At 38.6% G+C, this 23,183-nt stretch overlaps 1 long non-coding RNA gene across 1 annotated transcript in view; it reads right to left on the reverse strand.

Moving 5' to 3' along the window:
- LOC127640183 (uncharacterized) overlaps positions 1–23,183 on the reverse strand; it is a 153,768-nt gene that overhangs the window by 19,393 nt on the left and 111,192 nt on the right. The window contains exon 2 of the long non-coding RNA XR_007970071.1: positions 19,498–19,545. This is a non-coding gene — a long non-coding RNA (uncharacterized LOC127640183). The remainder of the gene's footprint in view (positions 1–19,497; positions 19,546–23,183) is intronic.

The following is a 23,183-nucleotide window of genomic DNA, read 5'->3' on the forward strand; positions in this document are numbered from 1 at the left end:
ATCACCAGCAGATGGGTGTTTCTTTAAGACCAAGCCTATACAATCTAGAGGGGGTCCAATAGAATCTATGTAAAATCTTAAATTGCATAAGGCGCACCCTTATTTTTGATAGAATGAAAGCTCTGTCCCCAGACTCTGAATTAGCAGGTAAAAATACACTGATGCCTCATGACCTTTTCCAAAAACAGTAATCACCTCTCCCATAGTATCTGCCAATTTAGGGGCGGGGGGGGGGGTGGGTGTATGCAACACCCAAAAATAGTACAGGGCAGGTGGCGCAACTGTAAATACCTAAAGAACTGAGATCAGGGGATCCCAAAATGTCCACATTTTCAAAGGATGTCCACTCTCATATTGGTCACGAGCGTATTAATCTCCCTCAAAATCCACTCTGACCAGCAGAAAGGGGACTTATTAATACATAATTTTGGGTTCAGCCATATGCTCAAGGCAACATTTAAATAAATATCTGAATTAAAATTCCATACCGAGTGCAAAAGCGAGATAACTTCTCTGGTTAGTTTCATAGAAAGGCTTTGCAATGGCAAAATAGGGGCAAGAACTTCCTGTTCAATAAAAAACAAGGAGGGGTTCTATCAGGTGGAAGTGACCAATGAGCCAATTGTCTGTGATCGAATGCATAATAATAAAACAAAATCTTGGATAGGCCTAGCCCACCTTTGTCAATCTATCTATGTATCTTATTGTAATGTAATCTAGGACGCTTACCATTCCAAATGAAGGACATCGCTATGCTATCAAATTGCTTGAAATAAGACAGGGGGACATCTACAGGGAGAGATTGTAGCAGGTACTTGAATTTTGGAATTAATTTTAATAACATTAACCTTCCCAATCATAGATAAATGTAATGAAGCCCACCTGCCCACATCCCTCAAAAAGCTTTTTATTAAGGGGTCAAAATTAACTAACTAAATCACACAAATTTGCTGGGAATAAAATGCCCAAACACTTAATGCCCTATTTGTGCCACTGGAAGGCGCCCGGCTGAAAAGCCGTCGCTGAGCAGTACGCTGTCAGAGCCAAAGCTTCAGATTGAATCTGAATCCTGAGAATTTACAATAGGAATTAATAATTCTGTGGAGGCAAGTCATAGATTTAGTGAGGTCTGAAACTAATAATAAAATACACCTCCCGCCACCACCCCTGTAAAACCATCTTCCTTTCTTATCGCAGTTGCTAATGGTTCCAGTGCAAGACTCAGTGCAAGTTTATCTCAGAATCAAGAAAAATGTGTTGCTCAGTCATCAGTTTAGGGAGCTCTAATGGTTCCACAAAGTTTCTAATATCTTCACCAGTAGACGAAGATGTGGAACTATAGAGATTAAGATATAATTCTTTAAAATCATTATTAATATCAATAGCTGTGGTAAATATTTTACCACCAGCAGATTTGAGGGAATGGTAGAAAAATACTCTCTCTCTTTATATATCTAGCCAAAATCTTCCCTGCTTTGTCCCTGACTCAAAGTATGACTGTATTGCCCTGAATAGCCAAAACGCCACCTTCTACAACAAAACTGTATTATGTCTGTTTTCAATTGGGTCAATTCTCTGAGGCCATCAGACGACATCAGCACTTCAGCTCTGCCCCGGCACTTTTAATATTCCCTTTCAACTCCACGAGTTCTCGTGCTTATGTATTTTTTGCTGAATGATGCATATTGTATGATCTGACCCCTAAGAACTGCCTTAAGTGCCTCCCAAGTCACGCCCACAGAGGACCAGTTGGTCTCCATATAAACAATGATTTCAGCCTTTAACACTTGTTGGAATTCAGGATTTTGCAAAAGGGATGCATTAAAGCGTTAACTATATGATTCATTTTTCTCCATATGTGGCAACATCTCTAAACTCACCAGGGACTTAGATATACATATGCTTGCAACGTCCCTTGAAGATCTATAAAAAAAGCCCTGATCATCAGCGTTCAGTGAGTAAATATTAGCCAAAATCAACCTTTGCCCCTGAATTTCTGCTAAAAAAATAATGACTGCTTGAGAGTCTGTTTGAGACAATTGAATTGTAGATGCTTGCTTATCCGTGTAATGACTCCCCTGCTCTCACTTGAGCCAGCACTAAAGAAAACATGTCCACCCCATATCTTTCCAAATGTTTCAGCTTCCTATGGGAAATACTATATCATATTTCTTACATTTAAGAAAATAAATAATCTTCCTTCTGTTTATGGGGTGACCCAATCCATTCACGTGGAGAGAGACAAACCACTCATTAACATCTGACATTTTGACATATTAGAAAAAATTGATTGTGTGTCAAAAGTAAAATTATAAAGACCACATTCCATCATTAGTGCAACAATCAAACCTCAAACTCCCACCCCCCCTGGACCAAACAAACAGAAAAACCTGTGCATTAACCCAACGAATGATAGTGCCAAATGGCGTCCATCCCTTTAAACACAAACAGTCGCCTACGAGTCGCCTATGTACGCCTACGAGAGCCCCCACAGCAAATTTACCATCAGATTGCTCAAGTCTGGTGTTTCTGTACAAATTTTGTGAGACAGAATTACACAGCAGAAGATAGCCTATAAAATAAACACACAGAACGTGTAGATTCATCCACATAACTGTCCCGAAGGTGCGTTCCTCCACAAAACAAGCTCCAGCCACTAGCGGAACCAGCACACACACACACACAAAAAAAATCCATTCAGTTTCCTCAGGCATTCAAACGAATGTTCAGTGAGCCGGCTCATTCGACTGCTACATGAGTGCAACAAATGACACAATCTCTCCAATGTCCTGCAAGAAATACTCCACAAAACAAACACCAGCCGCTAGGTGGAACCAGCACAAATAGAAACAAAAAAGTGCCCAGTTTCCTCGGATGGTAAAGTGAATGTTCAGTGGGTCAGGCCCACTCGGCTGTAATGCAAGTACCACAAAAAATAACTGACTCACTCCATTGCCTTTATGAAGGACAATGCTTGCAGGGGACATGTAAATATTTTGTGGCCATCCTTAGCATCTATTCTCAATTTGGTCAGGAACATCAGTGCAAAAGCGACCTTCCGTTGATGTAAGAGATTCTTGCAATCCTTGAATTGATCACGTTTCTCTCTTGTCGAAATCAGAACGTTCTTACAAGAAAGCCTTCCTTTCCTCCTCGCCTTAAGATCTTTATCGGATGATCTCAGAAATTTGGCCAGAATTGATCGGGGCCGGTCTCCCTCAGTGAATTACCAAGCCAGAACTCTGTGAGTTCGCTCGATTTCCAGCTTATGGCCTGTTATGTCGAGCAGACTCGGAAAGAGCCTGTCCAGGAATTCCACCATATTCTGACCCTCTGCTCCCTCAGGAATTCCAACAATGCAGATGTTATTCCGGTGGTTATGATTCTCAATATCTTCCAGATATTGAAGATATTGATATGGGGCTCTCAATGTGGCTTCATGCATATATTTTTCAATTTTACACATTTTCAGTGGCTGAAAAGAAAATGCTGATCACATGGTGTGAAGAAAAGTTTAACTGGTTAAAATTCTGTTGAAACTAGAAATGTACCTTTATCTATTCACACAAAAACAATTCAAGTCAAAATGTGGATTTTCAAGATTCCAAAAACACACAATAATAGAGACTAAGTGACACATGTGGCTCTTCAGTAAGTGCAACACATAGTACTAGTATATCTAGTGCTGCCCCTAGTAGAACAAGACAACTTAAAGACACATTGTCAGAAATTTGTTTCATTGTCAGAAATTTGTTGTATTGTCCCGTACTTTTTGCACATGTTTGCACGTGCACTTTATATAGGTATATATAGGTATTTTATATAGGTATTTTATTTCATTGTGTAGTCTCATGTGGTCCTGTGTTGGTCCTTTGTTGTTTTTATGTAGCACCATGGTCCTGGAGGAACGTTGTCTTGTTTTGCTGTGTACTGTACTAACTGTATATGGTTGAAACGACAATAAAACCACTTGACTTGACTTGACATGGAAAGCAGCTGAACAAACAGCCAATACACTGAATAGCATTTCAGTATAACTGACCGTGGCTCTGTGAGTTCGCTCGATTTCCAGCTTATGGCCTGTTATGTCAAAAACTAACTTCGACAAGAGACTCTCTGCACATAAAGTGCTGATGTTGCTTACTGTAAACCGCATAATATACTGAAAACGAAAACTAATTTTCTGCCGATGAATCAAGACTTGGAATATAAGTAAGGTGATGCAAAACCCATTTTTCCATTGTCTCTGACATTTTAATGGGTTCCTTTTGCTTTCTTGTGTGTGTTTTTCACTGACTGGCCTGTGCAGTGTCTCAGTTTTAGTGTGGACATAGAGGGTTCTGACCCATACCAAAGTAGTCCGTAAGGAGATATTAACAACATCACAAAGTCTACTGCTGTGATAATCCTAGGCACACAAAAAAAACAGTTCTGGGTCTTGCAAATGTTTTATACAACACAGACAGACAGGTTATTAAATAACTCTGTAGCCTAGAGCTGCTCATAACCCACAAAAGCTAGCTGCCTGTGTCTGCTCCGTAGTCCACAATTGCACCCCAGTTGCCAATAGTTGTATGTGTGCCCTATATGTCAACCTGCAGACATGCACGCAAGAGAATTCCCACAGCAAAGCCCGGAAAAGATGTGTTTCGGGGTTTTTGGGCAGGGGAATTGAGTATTGCTAAAAATTATTGTTCACGTCTACATGGCAAACGTTTCAGCAAATGTGTTTGTTTACCCATTGTAAATCTGCTTGGTATATCATATAACTTGTTGAAACTGGCTTTGGACTGTGTCAATATGAGCCACCGTTTATGCAGTGTGTGCTTTGTGACTCTTTAACACATCTCTAGAATAAGCATACTCACTAGAAATACTAACATTTACAGTTGGTGACATTGTAAAACTCATCTTGAATTAAGCAATGAAATGTAACCATACCAGACTCTGTCTGTACAGAGAAAACAGTGTTTAAGGTGAACGTAAAACACCATTTGCAAACCATATTAGTTTTGTAATCTAACATTGCACTGTAAATCAAGTTCATGAATAGATTTAAGTGTTGGACCTCCAAGACTTATGGACAATTATGGACATAGCTCTGTTTGAATGAGGATTAATATTAGTATAATAGACTTTTATGGAATAGTCTAAATAAATAGGCTCATTTTTTAAATGGGAATAAAACGATGATTGACAATAAGACCAGGAACATTCTTAATGAAAGTATATAGGATGAGTTTTGATTTCATTTTGACTTTATCACAAGTGCCGGCCACTGAATCTGCTCTTCATCTTGCTTTAAGAGCCATGGTGCAGTTCGGAACGTGCCACTGTTGAGAAAGCATTTAAAAACCATGTGTGGGACAAACCTGCCAAGTGACATCTTAGAGAACAGGGCAGGGTGTGAAAGATGGAGAGAATACACAGAATCATAAAAAGGGTGGTCTAGACTTGACCTTGTGTTCTTAACTTTACTAAAAACAATGTTTATAACTGTCAACCTAGAGTGGAAAACAACCCAGATCACTTAATAAAGAGAGACACAAAAGAGACATAAAAGCTCTGTTCCAAAACCTAGTGATCTGCTTTGCTTGCTACCGCCTACAAAAGTAGCTACTTTCTAAGGCAGCATACATATAAAACAAAATGGAACCTCTTAAGTTACTGATTTGGAACAATATACACAGGCAGAATTTCCATCTGCAACACAAATATCGCTCCTCACATGAAACGCAAGGGAGACTTTACTTATTTAATTTTATGTTAGCATGTTGCTAAGCTAACAACACGATAATTGTATAGGTATAAAAAATACATTACACAAATATTGGGTGAAATAGTACACTATTAATTAGATTAAACCATATTAATCATCACTTTGTGGTACTGGATGATATAAAAATATAAGTACAAAAAATTTAATCTCAGTGATTTGGACTGTGACTGTTGGTGCCAGATGGGCTTGTTTGAGTATTTCTGTAACTGCTGATCTCCTGGGATTTTCACACACAACAGTCTCTAGAATTTACTCCGAATGGTGCCAAAAAATAAATAAAAAATACATCCAATGAGCGGCAGTTCTGGAGATGGAAACACCTTGTTGATGTGAGAGGTCAACAGAGAATGGCCAGAATGGTTCGAACTGACAAAGTCTACAGTAACTCAGATAACCTCTCTGTACAATTGTGGTGAGACGAATAACATCTCAGAATGCTAATCTGAGATGGGGGTTGGTGCTGTTTTGGAGGTACGAGGGGGACGTACACAAAACTAGACAGGTGGTTTTAATGTTGTATCAAGTAGAAACAGAAGCTTAAAAGATCAAGCTATCCACCAACCACACCTTGTTCAAGTAAAATGTCCCCTGTACATATTCATTGGAGAAGAACCCACACAGGAATCAGAAGAAATAAGCATCATCTTTATGGTCTTCAGAAGCTGGATGAGTGCAGTAATTTGAAATCAAACATCTTAAAAATCTCTGTATCCATCTCTGTGACTGACCACTAAGAGTGTCTTTTCTTTGTTCTGGAAACACAAACAATGAGGCTTTAAAGACTAAATGCTTCTAACAGCTCTGCAACCGACTAAGCCAAGGTTGGGGGTGTTTTCCTGCCTGTGCAGTCAACTCAGAACAGTATTCCAGGAGAGGCCAGTGCTGAACATTTAACTAAAAGAACTTGGCTAAAAGGACAATTGTGACTTGCTGATTCAACTTTCATACTTGATCTGAACGTTAACGCATTAATGAGTTTTACTTATGGGCAAGAATGATTTTCAAGTTTTGGAAGGAAAGTCATATTGCCGTTTCACAAAATGATTTGTAATCTTCATAAATTCAGCATAGGTACTCACTTGGGCCTGTTGGGATGAACATGAAAGTCATCCAGTAGGACTGATGAATGTTATACATGTCTGAAAGTGTAACGACCCTGCAATCCACTGACTTCAGTTTAAAAACAATAATGGTGATGTGTACACTGGTTCACATTTTTAAATACATGTTTGAATTAATACTTTAACAACTGGTGATATCACAGCGTTAACCCTCTGGGGTCTGAGGGTGTTTTGGGCCCTGAAGAAGTTTTGACATGCCTTGAAATTTGTGCTTTTTTCAGTTGCTTAAAAACATATTAATGGCTAAAGTCTGATAACACTGTATTCAGCACAAACTGGGCTACAATTATATGTGAGCAACATGTGTGTACAGAAAATAACGTTTATGCATGGTTTTTGAAAAAAAAACAACATTTTTAAGTCATTGAAATAAGGCTATATAACACATACTAAACATTTGTCCACAAGCCTATTGAGAACTGGATCTTGTAGCCTAGATTTTTTGCTACAAAATGATGTGAAAACCATCCTGATCAGTGATCACTCATTCATATGTACACTCATTCATTTGTACTAATTGAACTTTTGTAAGACAATTTTGGTGTTGAAAGGTCCTATGCGAGGAGGCGTGAACTATCATGAATATTGAGGTGATTTACACCTGAGGAGACAAAAGACCCCTCCCCTGGGCCTATCAATGAGGAATGTGACAGAAAGAGAATGAATGTGAGGAGACTTTATGATCAAAATCAAGTTTTAAGTTAAAAGAAGTAATATGACTATACATTTTCTTTACATAAAGACTTTACTTAATTTTATACCTATACTACCATATAAAAGTTTTAGAAGAGTCTCTTCTGCTCACCAAGAATGCATTTATTTGATCCAAAATACTGTAAAAACATTTTGTGAACTAATTTTACAATTTAAAAGAACAGTTTTCTATTTGAATATATTGTCAAATGCAATTTGTGATCAAAGCTGAATTTTCAGCATCATTACTGCAGTCTTCAGTGTCACATGATACTTCAGAAATCATTATAAGATGGTGATTTTCTAACATGCATTTTACTCTTTTAACCTGATCACATATTTGCAAGCACAAGCACTGATGATAATGTGGCAGCATAAACACTAGTTCAAATATAATCTAACATTCATATTATTTTTATATCATATTTATATCATACAGCATACAATTTAAATACCTGCTTTAGCCGAAACAGCATTTAAATGTAACTAAAACTTGCTTATTAGGAGTCATATTTCAATACTCTGAAACCTGGCTGGAAAGTTTTGGCATTATTTTATTTAAAAGTAGAAATCTTAAGCTTTCTTTAGACATATGTTTCATGTTTGTGTGATAAGTATTCACAGAGTATCAGTTCATTTTTGTGACGTGTTTCTGAAATATGCTCGTGAACATGGAGACTGCTGAAAGCTCACCATTTTTATTTTCTTTATTTTACAAAAGCACAAGATTTTGTTGTTATTGTGAGTGTACACAAATAAAAGTAGACCCTTTATAGTCTCTAATGATGTCTTACACTTATCTGTATACCCAAAAATGACGGGAGTATTTTAAGTTGTTTCCGCTGTAATGACGAAAATATACAGCAGGATGCGCCGGCGCCAGAGGGTTAAACAGCATATTACCATTACAGTATGTACAATGAACATATAGTTACACAGATGCATTGTAACCAGTTTCTCCATTAGGATTACACAGGAAGTTGACATGTAGCTTCTGAAAGTTCATGTACCCTGAAATCAACCCATACTGCAGAATTACTGTCAAGAGGCATAACCCATCAGTTTTGGTGTCATTTCAACCATGATCACCTTAACCCCTAGAGATACTCTTGTACTATTGCTGTGTAAGCAACCTCTGAGACATGGTTTCTGGTCCTAGGGAAATCAGAAAGTAATCGCGTTTGCATAAACAATGGTGAACATGATTTTGAGGTTGCATTTTCATTATAAAAATAAAATGTTACTCGGCTGACGGTTAGGTTTAGGGTTAGAGTTGGGGTCAAGCTGTAGGGTTAATTAAAATAGCATTCCTGTTGACTCTATAACATCATTTACAACTAAAAATACAACTCACTGACATTTCACGTCAACAACAGCTTCGTCCATTGATCGAATTCAACAGAACTTTCCAGATTCACGGCGTGATCACTCTTGATTTGCACCTGGCAGACAATAAAATGGGCATAAAAATATATAGACTAGCAGGTAGGACCAAAGCCATATCTAGAGATCAGAATATAATAGAGACTCTTTTGACTTGGGCCGGTAAACAACAACTTAGCTACACCCAAGCAAAACATTTTGGGAAATGTTTTTCATGGTTACAAAGCAGACACTATTTACCGCTTTGCACCAGTTTTAAAAAATATGCATTATTATCTGTATGTACTGTATGTGTCTTTGAAGTCTACGCCACTAGAAGCTAATGCAATTTGCTTCACATGGCTTTACTTTCCCTGTAAGCTCTTATTGCAGGAGCATATCTGGCAACTGCTCCCAATAACAATGAACTTATTTCTTCCGATATTTCAGCATTCTGTCTCAAAGGGCCAACCAAATCCATGCAAAAACAACTGTGTTAAGTTTATGGAGTGAATGTAGCACTTTAGTGCAAGCTCTGATATCTGATTGCTCTGGAAGGGATAAAGTGGATCTGTACAATGGCCCCTATCCCAGTTTCCACTCCAATCCTGAGCTTCCAGCCTAGACAGAGCACATAGACAAACATACTCTAGAGTCCTGAGCTTAAGACACCATCCTGCACTTCTTAGATTCTTAATCTTTCTCTCGTTCACTCTTCCTTCATTCTCCACTTCAGGTCGGAAACATACTTTATGCAAGTGCGCTAATACAGATGGAAATGCTTGACCAATATGGTGGTAACAAACTTCAGTATTCAAGGAACGATAGAGTTACCTATATATGTTTTTGTGATTTAATGGATGTGTTACACTTAGCTATCTATAAACATATTGGCATTTAACTAACTCTATGAAGATTCTCTTTAAAAAGATGTTCCTCCAAGACAGCTGCTGACCTGAAAGAGAAAACTGACCATAAAAGGCTAATGAGTTGCATTATTAATTGCAGTCTTAAACATTTTGGAATGCAGTGACATGTGAAATACATCTTGCATAGTTATAAATATTTGCATTCATGTACTTTTGGATACTATGTTTTAAGCCTAGGTGGTTCTGGCTTAGGCCAGATGCATACTTTATGCTAATATGCATATGCATGTATGCTTGGCCAACGTGTTGTCTAGTTGAAAACACTAACGGGCATTTTTGCATTACTGTGGCAGTAATACCTTAGAACTCAATTGGTTGATAGAGTTCAAAAAGTTCATGCCATAGACCTTCAAGGGGACGATAGTCCGTCAAAGGTGATGTGCTATTATTCAAGTAGGTTACAATAAATATACTGACTTTACATTCCTTCAACTACACTGTTGAGTTACCATTATAGTACTCACAATACTCATAACAGAAGTGGGCAATTCAGACTATACTCAGCTATAGAGCCCCTTGAGGCAGTGTAGAGAATTGTGGAGTTTACGTGTATGCGCGGAGTATGTTTCGGCCTTTAGCAACCTACAGCTTGCTGGTGTAAACCATGATGATCCATGCGATGGAGAGGTATTGAGATCATCCAGTAGGGATTGTATGACAATTCATTTTTATTAGTCGACTAGTCGAGCCCATGATTCGAGTCTAAATTGACTATTCGTGACGTCAATCCACCCAGTTCCTCATAGCTTTACATTAAACATTAAATATCTTCTGACTGGCTGTGATTTTGTCACATCGAGCAGCAGTTCTGCATTCAGTGTGTGGACAGACAAATTGCTTGTTGTCGGAAACTTGAACTATCAAGTGTAACGCTGTGTTCCAGAAAACTCAGAATTTTCCCAACTTCTACTAGGAAATAAGGACTGGAAAGCCACCTGAAGTCGGATGTCAGACTTGCGAACAGATCAATCAAACCCGACCTCAGCGAGAAGCATCATTTGACGTCATTTCCAAGATGGCGGTGACCGACGAGCAGAAACCAGAGCTAGGTTTAGTGGAACATAAAAACAAACTTTTAAATAGTTTCACACCATGATATGTATGAATATTTAATGTACAATAAATATACAACAGGATGTTAAGAGGAATTGTTTGTGGTTCAATCATTGCCAATGTTTTCACCTATTTTGCTAGTGAGATAGCTAATATATAGCCAAATAGCTAGCATCTGGTAGGCTGTGCTGCGTTTATACATTTGGCATTAGTTCGTGTGACCGTGATGTGTGATTGACATGGTGGGAAAGTGGGAAACACTGAACATTGAAAGTGGGAAATTTCAACTCTGATACTCCCACATCCGACTTCGCCTGGAACGCAGCATTAATGACCATTTTTTGGGGGAAATGTGCTTAACTGTCATGAAAATACTGTCAGAATGGCAAAATTTGAAATAGTCTAGTATTAAGAATATATATTTTTTTTCTTTAGATTATGTGGTGAAATATAGTCCGGATATTTCTTTGCAAGAGTCACCCACCCATCTCCACTGAACCGTTGAGCGGAGCGCTTAACCCCAGGTTCCTCCAGTAAGTTGTTTTAGATAAAAGCATGAGATGAAAGACAAATAACTCAAACTAATCCTTTTGTTTTCATTATCTTCTAGTGCTGAAATGTTAAATAATTAAAATCTGCAGAAAGCTGGATGTTGTTACATGCTTACACTTTGTAAGAACACTCTTAGGATTATTTGTCTTCCCACCCTGTATCTGCGGAAAGATGTACGTTTCTCTTTTGTGCTGCCTCTGGAATGAAAAATTTGTTTTACTATCTACTAATTTGCTATCTGTTGGTTTATTTTGTATCAATTAATTTATATCAGGCCGTCTCTTTCTCTCCCTTTCAATTTCTAGCTTTACCTTACTTTATGCACCAATGCCTGGCTAACTGCAGCATGGAAATAGGTAATTCTGGTTAAATCTGATTTGTAAATCCCCCCACACTTAAGATGTACAGTCAGTGTGAGGCAATTTACCAATCAAGTGTGCGGAATCAAATTAAAAGTCCTGTGTAAATGGCCCCTAATTCACATAGTAGCTTCTCTTTCTAATCTCTCATGGCTCCAAACTGCAACTAAAATAGTTGCAAATGTGACAATGACATTAAATCTAAGTTGTAATTGATGAACACAAAAACGTTCTTTGTGTCTATTTGCTGATTCTTCAGACTGTATGAATGAAGGCACTTCTTGATTTGTGCATTGTTGTATTCCAAAATGTGTGAGACTATGGAGCTAAATTCATGACTAAATTCTTTGAAGCATAAAAGCGTGTCGAATTGCTCTAATCGAAAAAATTATTAATTGTATTATCAGTGCTTGCATTTTGAGAGGCTGAAATTTAACATGGTTGTTTTTTAAGCATTGAATATTGCATTTGGAAGCACTTCACAAGTAATTTCATTATTAAAAATGAAACAATAAATATTCACCTTCCACAGTTTATTTCCAAAATATTCAGTTCATTTGAAAATACCATCTAGATTTTTCAACAGGTAAAATCCAGCCTGTTCTAATTCGCTAAACAAAATTTGCTTCCTCAAATTCAGTTGTAAACTCAACCTTCAACATCTGGGAACTGCACGAAAAACAGCAGAGTTCCAATACATAATCTCAATCTGGTGGTATTCGTTCTCACCGTAGGTGGTGCAATGCGATCAGGTGTTGACTGCTGAAGACCTAAGCTACAGGTAGAGAGAACAGCTGTGTACGTTTTGAAAGTTTGTTTTTCAAAATGGCTCATGGGTAGAAAATAGATACATATTTGATTTGCACATGTGAGTGGGCATGAAACACACCTTTCCACTGATTGGTCAACCCACGTCATCATCAGTTCCTCAGTGTCGGGCAACAGAATAATTATCCACCGCTGCTCAACTTTTAATGCAACTACATATTATCTCTCTCTCAATAAGCAACCTGACTAGTTAGGGAAGGGTTTAGACAGGGCTTCGTGCTAACATTTGTCTGGGTAGACATGGGTTCTGCAATCTACGTGTGCCAGAGAAATATTAGTTGTCTGTTTTAGAAATATATATATAAATATATATAAACTTTTTTTGGTGTAAAAAAATACGCATGAATTTATAAGGACGCGAAAGTACTAGAGCCTGTCCCAGGGACATGTATTTTGATTTTGATTTTTTTTTTCTAACATTAGAAAAGTTTAAAATTGAGCTAGCCTACATAAGATTATTTGAATCTTTATTATATTTTTTATGTCTGTTAGTTACATTTCTGATTTAAAAAATTCTCAACTGTGTAGAAGTCCTTGTTTTTTTGCATTATTTACTTCAGCACCTTACATTAATTCGCAGATATTGACGTAGTTCAGAAAATGCAAATAAATAAACAAGGCTCGGTTTTCACCACGGTACAAAGTTAAATAAAAATATATATGATCCAGCAATCATAATAATGGAATAATTATATCTTACATATTAATTTAATAAACTGTGGTCACCCTACTTTATTATGCCTATGTCTACCTACACAGCAATCAAGTGATTCAGGGCTGGTTCTAGACATTGAGAGGCCCTAGGCAATTTAGTTTGGAGGCACCCCGAATGTTTAAGTACTCTTAACAATTTTTTGGTTTGTTTTTTTGGCAAATCTAATCAAAAATTTTACTAAAGTTCTTCCACAGAGGTTGTCATTGTTGTTGACTCATAAGTTCTAAACATCACTTTGTTATCTGATAAAGTGATAAAAACCTGTGCATCTCATAAGAACTGCCAGCCAATCAGAATGGATTTTCTGAAATCTCTTGCAGATTTCATGCTATCTGAGACTAACCCTTAAATTCACCTTCCAATATTCATGCCGTAATTGTTTAGTGTTTTACAAGTACAGAAACTAAAATATAGATGGTGTAAAATAATCAATCCCATATCCATACCTGTCTGACATAATCAATGTTTGCTGTCTACACCAGGTGCGCAATGCACCGTGACGGCTTGAAGCTGTCAACACTGGACATGTCAAATCAAACATTCTAAAGGATGTTACACACTAGCAAGCCTTTAGAACATTTTATTTTACAAGTATCTAGTTCTTTTTCAATGAGAGGCACGCAGAAAGCAGCGAATCAAGGGCAGTCATGCTAGCGGGCTGGAGGCGGCGTGCAAGAGGTGCTCGTGCACACTATATCCTGCTACTTTCACATGCACAGCTCTTCGCAACAGGCACCAGAAGAGTAAAAAGTATTTGAGCTTTTTCTGAGCTGCTGCAGCAGTCAATGAAAGGCTTTTTATTCACAGCCAATCATACAACAGTTTGCTGAGCTCATATCAGATTGCTGAAAACATGGAAGAAAAGATACATGTCATTAAAATTCCCTATGAATAATGATCCTTTGAAAATCTCATAAAGAGATATTATTTGATATTACTTCTCCATGAGGTGAGGTAAAACAGATTAAATATGACTTAGGATAACAAAATTTGTGCTTTTAATAAATCAAATTATTTGTGTGTATGTGACTTGGCGCAATGGAGTTTTTGTTCATTGTAAATATGTCAAAGGCCGCCCCTGAAACCGTGACGCGAACACCACCTACACTGCACAAAACGCATGTGTAATGAGTTTAAAATCTCTTGACATTTCTCTTAATTTATGTATGTTTTTTTGCATGTCATATCTTTCTAAGCTGCCAATGATTCTAAGCACTTAAAACTGAAACGGAGTGCACTCCCAGTCAAGTGCATTGATCATGAAAAACAAAGGCTGCATGCTTTTCCGATAACTATGTGTCTTAACTCTTAAGAGCGTTCTCTACATGCGAAGTTGTGAATGTTCTTTCCTTTTTCTTGTGCATTTCCAAAAGCAGCACTTAACACGAATGTGCATCACACCTTTAAGTGCTTCTTTGCTGTCCAATGTGAAGTGCTGAAATCTGACCGTATAGTGTCGCTCATTTATAGATTTGTGCATAACTTTATAAATACTTGTAATTTATTTTGCTGAGAAATGTTCAAAGTTATCTTCTTAAATAATTAAACTAATAAACGACACAATTAAAGACATAGTTTTGTAATTATTTTTGTAATCTATCGATCTACTGTTTTTACATAATAATTTCTTTGTTTATCAAATGTGCATTTGCAGTGTATCATCTGTGAGTCGACCATCGGGGTGCAAGCTTCTAGGGTCTGTGAAGATATAAAAAGTATAAAGAGGTTAACGTGTTGGCAGGCCTATTTCATGTGCACAATTGAGTGGTGGAAGCACTAACACAGGGTAAATGTACAAACATTAACCGATTAAGCAGAGATCTGTACCCAAACTGATCATCAATGCATAAGAATGTGCGTGGGACAGCACCTTCTGTGGAGAACGAATAGCACCAGGTTGTTTTATGCATTGGTACTCCAACCAATTTTGAACCACTGAATTTGAGGAAGCAAATTTTTTTAAGCGAATTAGAACGGGCTCGATTTTACCTGTAATAAAATCTAGATGGCATTTTCAAATGAACTGAATATTTTGGAAACGAACTTTGGAAGGCGAATATTTATTGTTTAATTTTTAATAAAAAAATTAGTTTTAAATTTTATGCTTCAAAGACTTTAGTCATGAATTTAGCTCCATATGAGACCACAATTCATAACTCAACACAAGTTCACTGTCAACGTTGCCGCTAGTCCAATAATTGGACATTATTGACAATAACTGTCCGCTCTTATGATGACTCATCTCTTTCAAGTCAACTCATGGTCGTGCAACAATTTGAATATTGCTATTAACAAAATTGTATATAAAAAATATTGTTGAGCAAGTAAGTAATGTTATGCGTCAATATATTTATACTCACTCTTGATCACCCTCTTGAGTACTAAGGTCTGTTACTGTCACAATAATGCAAGAAAGCATGTTAGTATGTTCAACCGGACCACCCATTGATCATTTTTATCTTACAGTGCATGGCACCATTTCCTGCAGTGCAAAACAATGAACACAGTGCGAGCTGTGATGTTCAGTTTGCAAACAAATGACTCTTAAAAGCTAGTTTTTTTTACTGCATTATTTGCTCAGATTCATGAACCAATTAAACACTTTTCCTGTCTTTTAAAAACAATAGCAAAGTCAATGCTCGTATTGAGTGATTCCGTAGTTTTGCTACTAAAAAAGTCATTTGACTTCTAAATGTTTCAGTCTAGTCAATGTAGTCAGTCAAAGTCCTGTGACTTCAAACTAGGCATGTCCCATTAACATAAAAAAGGAAACTGTATCTATAATGTAAGTTCTCCATAACCCCGGCATCAAATGGAGGCCAGTACAAGCCTATACGCTTCCTCGCGTGAAGCAAAAGTATCCAGAAATATATTTCTCTCGTTGAGTGACCCAGACCATAACCGCCAACATTACGCCATTGTGGTCTCCATGCGTTGAGGTTTAAGACGTGAGTAAATTGATTGGGACTGGCTGGCCTCATAAGCTTAGCAGCTTACAGCCAATTCTTTACATCATCAGCACAGAGGCTTTACTGAACATGACGCCAACAGCTCTGGAACAAATTTGGCAATCAGGTTTATGAACAACTGGGGGAGCTGATGGCTGAAATTAACTTAAAGTTTTAAATACAGAATGAAAAGACATGCAACAGATGGTTAAGGTCATTGTAAGGCAGTATTTACCAATCTTTTTTGTACGAATGTACCCTCCAGCCTCATCAGTAAGGCTTAAGTACCCTTTCATTAACACCAAACCAGAAATGTGTTCCTTTTAACTATTTTAGCATCGTCATTGAAGCTGAAGTGTTTAATTTCGGCAACAGACAGGCTGCTCAAAGAAACCGCAGGGCCATATTGTTTACACTTTTCAGGGAAATCAACCAACAAATGGATTACTTATAGTTGTACTGGATAATAAGAAGGAATAGAATATACAATTCACTTTTAAACTAATCATAATTGACCAACCTAGTCTCATAGAATGAACATTAAAACATTTTATGTAAACAGACTTTAATGCGCCAAATTTGAATATGCTTTGCAGATTCCTGGTGAAATTAACACTAGAAATGCTTCAAAAACTGTGCATTTTTCTTTACTTTTACACAAATCACGACTACAAAGGCTGATTATGACTTTATAAACTATTCGTTTTGGATCTATTACTTACACACTTCTATGTTATGATATCAAACACTTTTACTATAACGCATCATTTGAAAAAACGAAACATTTTAATGCTTGTATTACAGACTCACCTACATTTTATTCCAACGTTATTAGTTTCTGTTGTGATTTAGCTTCACCTCATGGCTTGTAGAAATTTGGACTCGGACGTATGTGGTTCGAGACAGTAAAGCACGCAAGATGAAACGTGAGACGAGAGTGTCATAGAAGTGACACAAGATGAAGTGGTTGCTTCATTAAATGTACTTTTCATGTCACATTTGGATTTTGGACACTATCGGTTAGGTTTAGGTTTTCGTTTAGGGTAAGAATGTCTGTTTCGTTCACCTCTCATTTGCTTTTAGGACACTATTGGTTAGGTTTAGGTGTTGGTTTAGGGTAAGGATGTCTGTTTCGTTCACCTCTCATTTGCTTTTAGGACACTATCGGTTAGGTTTAGGTTTTGGTTTAGGGTAAGAATGTCTGTTTCGTTCACCTCTCATTTGCTTTTAGGACACTATCGGTTAGGTTTAGGTGTTGGTTTAGGGTAAGGATGTCTGTTTCGTTCACCTCTCATTTGCTTTTAGGACACTATCGGTTAGGATTAGGTTTTGGTTTAGGGTAAGAATGTCTGTTTTGTTTACCTCTCATTTGCTTTTAGGACACTATCGGTTAGGTTTAGGTTTTGGTTTAGGGTAAGAATGTCTGTTTCGTTCACCTCTCATTTGCTTTTAGGACACTATCGGTTAGGATTAGGTTTTGGTTTAGGGTAAGAATGTCTGTTTTGTTTACCTCTCATTTGCTTTTAGGACACTATCGGTTAGGTTTAGGTGTTGGTTTAGGGTAAGGATGTCTGTTTTGTTCACCTCTCATTTGCTTTTAGGACACTATCTGTTAGGTTTAGGTGTTGGTTTAGGTGTCTGTTTTGTTCACCTCTCATTTATCTTTTAGAACATTATTGCTTATGTTTAGGTAAAAGCTTAAGGTTAGGGAAGTACGTTTTACTCATTTAAACCTCCATCTAATATTCACCTTAAAAAACCTCATCTGATTGCGACACCATTTCACTCACTTTTGACGCTATCACTTTCAGAAACACTTCACAGAAAAGTGTTTTTCTGCTCAACAAATTAGGACTCGTTAGGGGGCGCACGGCCTTCAGCTGTTTTAAACGTTTTCTGTGTAAATATTATTTTAGAAATAACGTGTCAATCAAGCAATGTACTTAAAAGTAACTAATTCTAAAAAGCCAGAAAGTGTAATCTGATTACTAGAATTTAAAATGTCATGTCTTGGACTACTTTTTGGCTAAAAGTAATTAGATTACACCCAACACTGGTGACAAGTTTAAATCGGCATTCAAATCACAACAACAATGTTTAATACATCACAGAGTACCAAATGTCTAAAATTGCCAGGTATAATAACATCTCCATAACATGCATAAAGTAGTGACAGCACTGGCTCAGTGGGACTAGTGACAGTTCCATCAACTGGCATTAAACTCACTTACATTGACCCGAGGTCATTCTTTCCCTGTGTAGGATGACAAAACCTGTCTATTTCAAAATCAAGTTTTAATGTCTATCTTTCCAAGACAAAATCTTTCTATGTACCCCCTTGAATCTCCTTAAGTACCCTCTGGTGTACACATACTCCTGGTTGGGAATCTCTGTTATAGAGCATGTAGGAAAGATCAGAATGCAAAAATATGTTTCTAATTAGTCATTCACCAACTGCACCTGCTTTCTTCTTCCTCATAATTACCCAGCCTTTTCATAACCGATATAGGGTAGCTCAAATATCACTCAGTGAGAGAGCCAAGATAATTAAAGTTAGATTCATATTTGAACTGAGAGCTTAAACCACAAAAGAAAAGACAGAGGTGCACATATAAATATAGAAAAGGCATATAATTGCAGATAAATCTTACATTAAAAGTAAAGGGTTCCCACACATTTGACCATTGAATTTCCATGACCTTTCCAGTCGTTCCGATTGGTACATTTCTATTTGTAGGCCAGGTACTAATGTTTTGAAGTAATATATAGTATTTCAATAATTGTACTTTTTTAGTGTACAGATGTCTCTTTACTCTACACAAGCACTCACAAAGAGCAATATCAAGCTGAACAATATTTAACAGCAGTGCAACAAAGAATGTACTGTATATACATTAAAGAAAAGTAATCCATTTAAGATGAAAAATTACTTCTGTAAAATTTTTAATCAAAATACTTTACTGATTACTTGTAATTCAATGTAGATTTACCCACAAAATGACTTCCTCTGGAAACACTTCAACATTTCATATAAGAATGAGATGTGAAAATGCAGATTGAATAAACTAAACTGCATGAAAGTAGTCCAAAGATGAAGTTCATCCTTAACGAGGTAAAAGAGACGGTGATTTAAGGTAAAAATTTAAAACACAACCGACCTGTTGATCTATCTTCTCTTTGGGGATCCCAAGCCAGGAAACCAGGAACTAGAAGACAAGAATACAAAAATAAAGGTGAGCAAAATCCATTTGGCCTTTTTATCTAATAAAGTCACTGTATACATTTTCATACATACTGCTCAAAGTTCATTAAGTGCAAAGACAGTCTCACAAGAGCACTAGGAAAAAGTGTCGTCCTGGTTACAAAATTATTATAGAACATTATTTAATAGAGCAATACAGTGATTTCAGATTTCACCTGTATTTGCAACAGTAAAGGCCAATTCACACCCATTCTGAATCTATATTTAACATTTTAAATAATTGAGAGTTTGAAGATTTTTCTAAATGTTTGAATATTTGCTTAAAGTCTTGTCTGTTACAGTTTTACATGGTTTTTGTAATTTTGCACATTATCATCAACTAAAAGGTTATTTACGTCAACACAAATTTATATGCAATTTTAGTTTTTAAGCGTAAAATGGACTAAAATTAATTAATATAGCATGATTACATTTAAAAGACATTTTTGCCAAAAGACAAAAAAATATGACTACATTTAAAGAATGTAAAAATGAACACTGTTTTGGATTAACGTGAATATGTAATTTAGATGGAAAACAACCTAAAATATACACAGTAGGCTTAGTTGAATGATTATTTTGATTTGATTTTTTTAATTATTATTATTTTAAGCTGTTTATGAGCAGATGAAAATATAATTTTACACAGAATTTTGCTTAATTTGTTTATGCACACTATGAAAGCTTAAAACTGTTACAGTTCTAGGCCATTTCGCTCCAAGCAGCCATATGTGCTGTTCTATCCACACAAAAACCCCTTCTAATGCTTTCTACACACCTCCATCGATGTCTCGTTGTTCTCTTACGAGATGTTCTCTTGTATTGCGTAAGCTAGCTTACGCTACGGGAAAGATTCATCTTTTCTGAGATATTGAAGCCAAAAAATTATCCTTAATTTTGTATCCATTGTCAATGCAGTGCAGCAACTGCATACCTTGAGCGGGCTAGCTAGCGAGCTCATTGGTTGCTCTGCGGCAACTGCTGCAGCCTATAGACGAACTTGAGTGAACTTGCGTCCAATGACAGGCGCCCGCGCCGTCACTGTATCAAAGCCCGCCAGAATGGGCATGGCTAGAGTGCATATAAGCGTAAGTTCGTAGGCTGGAACCCTGATTTTCATCTATTCAGCGAAGCTCTTCACATCTCTGAACTGCAGAAGCCGCGTCGCCGTTCGAGGGGCATCTAGCAAGCTTGGACAGCGCTCGAAGAAGCTCTCTAAATCGTGGAACGCGCCTCTCTCGGCCAGGAACCGATCCCATGTCTCCACCTCTCTTGCTTCGGTGGACGGCGCCACCGAGAGGGGCTACTCTTCCATCCCCCCGGTCGAGGATTCGGTAGCAGCACACCTTTGCCCGCCCTCCGCAAGATGGCGGTCTAAGCCAGTGCTCCCGTCTAAGGCCTGCAGAACTACTTCCGCCTGTGTTGCCCGCGCCTATGCCCCCGCCGGCCAAGCCGCATCTGCTCTGCATTCCATGGCCGTTTTACAGATCCTCCAAGCGAACCTTCTTCGAGAGTGGATGATGAGAAGATGAGAAAGGCAGGCACCCAGAGGCTGTTTCAGATCTAAGGAGCACGACGGATCTCGCCCTTCGCGCCACCAAAGCTGCAGCTTAAGCCCTAGGGAAGTGCATGGCCGCACTGACTGTGACCGAGAGACACCTATGGCTAACGCTAGCCGACATGGGAGAAGCTGAACGCTCCACGTTCCTCAACGCGCCGCTCTCTCCGTCCGGTCTCTTCGGTTCCGCGGTGAGTGGCATTGTTGACCGCTTCGGAAGTCCAGAAAGCCACCCAAGCCATGAATCTCTTCCTGCCTCGTCGCGCTAGCTCCTCTGCAGGCCGCCCACGTGACCAGCCTCCTGCACGAGCCTCTTCACAGCGCCCAGCTCAGCAAAGCCAGACTTCTCAGCGTCGACAGGGCGGCCGCCCTAGAACGCTCAGACAGCCGCCGCAGACCGCCGCCCCAGCGGGCCTCGGCCTAAGATTGCGCTGAAACCTGAGCAACCGAAGTCCTCCTAGCTTTGTTGAGGAAACGACGGCTCAGTCCCACCGCGGCCGGACCACCGTCAAAGCTTCGCCCCCTGTCAGTCCCCTTCTCTCAGGCTACTGCAGTGGTGGATTCAGCAGCCAACAAGCCGGTGATACTGCCCGCTTGCCTGCACTCAAATGCCGTTTTCACGGCGACCCAAAGAAATCTTGTGAAAAGCAAACATGCCTTATGTGTAGAAAACGTGCCCACAATCCAGTGTTCACCCCTACACACAAGCATTACACTTCCCGTGTCCCTATCAGAGCCCACTCACATAAAGCAGGCACAGCCAGCTCGAGTGTTAGAGTCAATAAACGCGCCCACGAATCCATGCGCGTGGCCCTTCTCTGCCCGCTCTGTCACACGGCCAGCAAACACCTCTCTGTATGTAAGTCCCATGCCCGTGACTATGCTCGCGCATCACTTCACAGATGTGACTCTTTCCCCATTCACCTCAATCGGGAAGTCACTCACAGAACAGCCTGTCCCTGCTGTCTGCGAGCAGTCATGCATAAGCACAGTAAGCGCGCTCACACATTCTGTTCAGCTCGCTGTGTGCGGCAATCAGGGCGACTTGGCCATTCACCCTCCAGCGTTACGCTTCAAAGCGTGGAAAGCTATCCCAGGGATATCCAAATGGGTGTTAAGCACAATAAAACAGGGCTATTTGCTACAGTTCGATCGCCGCCCTCCCGCTTCAGAGCTGGCTCGAAACTACTGTGAACACGGAAGCAGCGTGCATGCTTCGTTCAGAAATAGCAAACCTTCTGTGCAAAAGGGCCATAGAGAGAGTGCCACCTTCTCTGAGCGAGTCGGGGTTTTACAGCCCTTATTTTCTTGTCCCCAAGAAAGACGGCGGCCTCAGACCAATATTAGATCTCAGGGTTTTGAACAAGGTGCTCGCAAAAAGACTGTTCAAAATGCTTCCAATCAGGAAACTCCTCGCGCATGTGCGCCAGGGGGACTGGTTTATTTCTCTCGATCTGAAAGATGCCTACTATATAAGTTATAACCCTATACCATCACGACAATTTGATTGGCTGGTGAAGCTTAGCACTCCGCCTATGCTGACATGATCATGAGGATATATGTGGAAGCGACCTTTACATCATCAAAATGTTCCTTTTTCAGGGCAGCGTAGACAACACTTGTGCTACTGAAACCCTAAATCTAAAACGCTTCACGGAGCATCTTGCAACTGGTCAGCGGGAACAAATCCTTGCTGAGAAGTACATCTCTTTTAAAGAAATGTTTCACAAGTGTTTTCCACCTGCAACTGATACATCCCTCTGGCTAAAGATCTTAAGCGCTGTTCTCTAACAGAGACTGATTGCGTTCATTGCGAGCATATGAAAGTCATGGCACTTGTCTCTGGCAATTGTAAATTTTTTCAATTAGTTTTCATTTTCATAATCAATAATAACAATGGCTTGCATCTTGTTTATTGTACAGTGTGAAACAGTCCTATTACAGGATTTCTTTTGTATCATAATGCGTTAGAATTTGAATACGAATTGTGCTCCAGGTGTTTTATTCTGGGATGATCAAAACATTTTCCCCTTACATTCTAGAAC

This window comes from Xyrauchen texanus, chromosome 49, assembly GCF_025860055.1.
Source record: "Xyrauchen texanus isolate HMW12.3.18 chromosome 49, RBS_HiC_50CHRs, whole genome shotgun sequence".
NCBI classification, from domain to species: Eukaryota; Metazoa; Chordata; class Actinopteri; order Cypriniformes; family Catostomidae; genus Xyrauchen; species Xyrauchen texanus.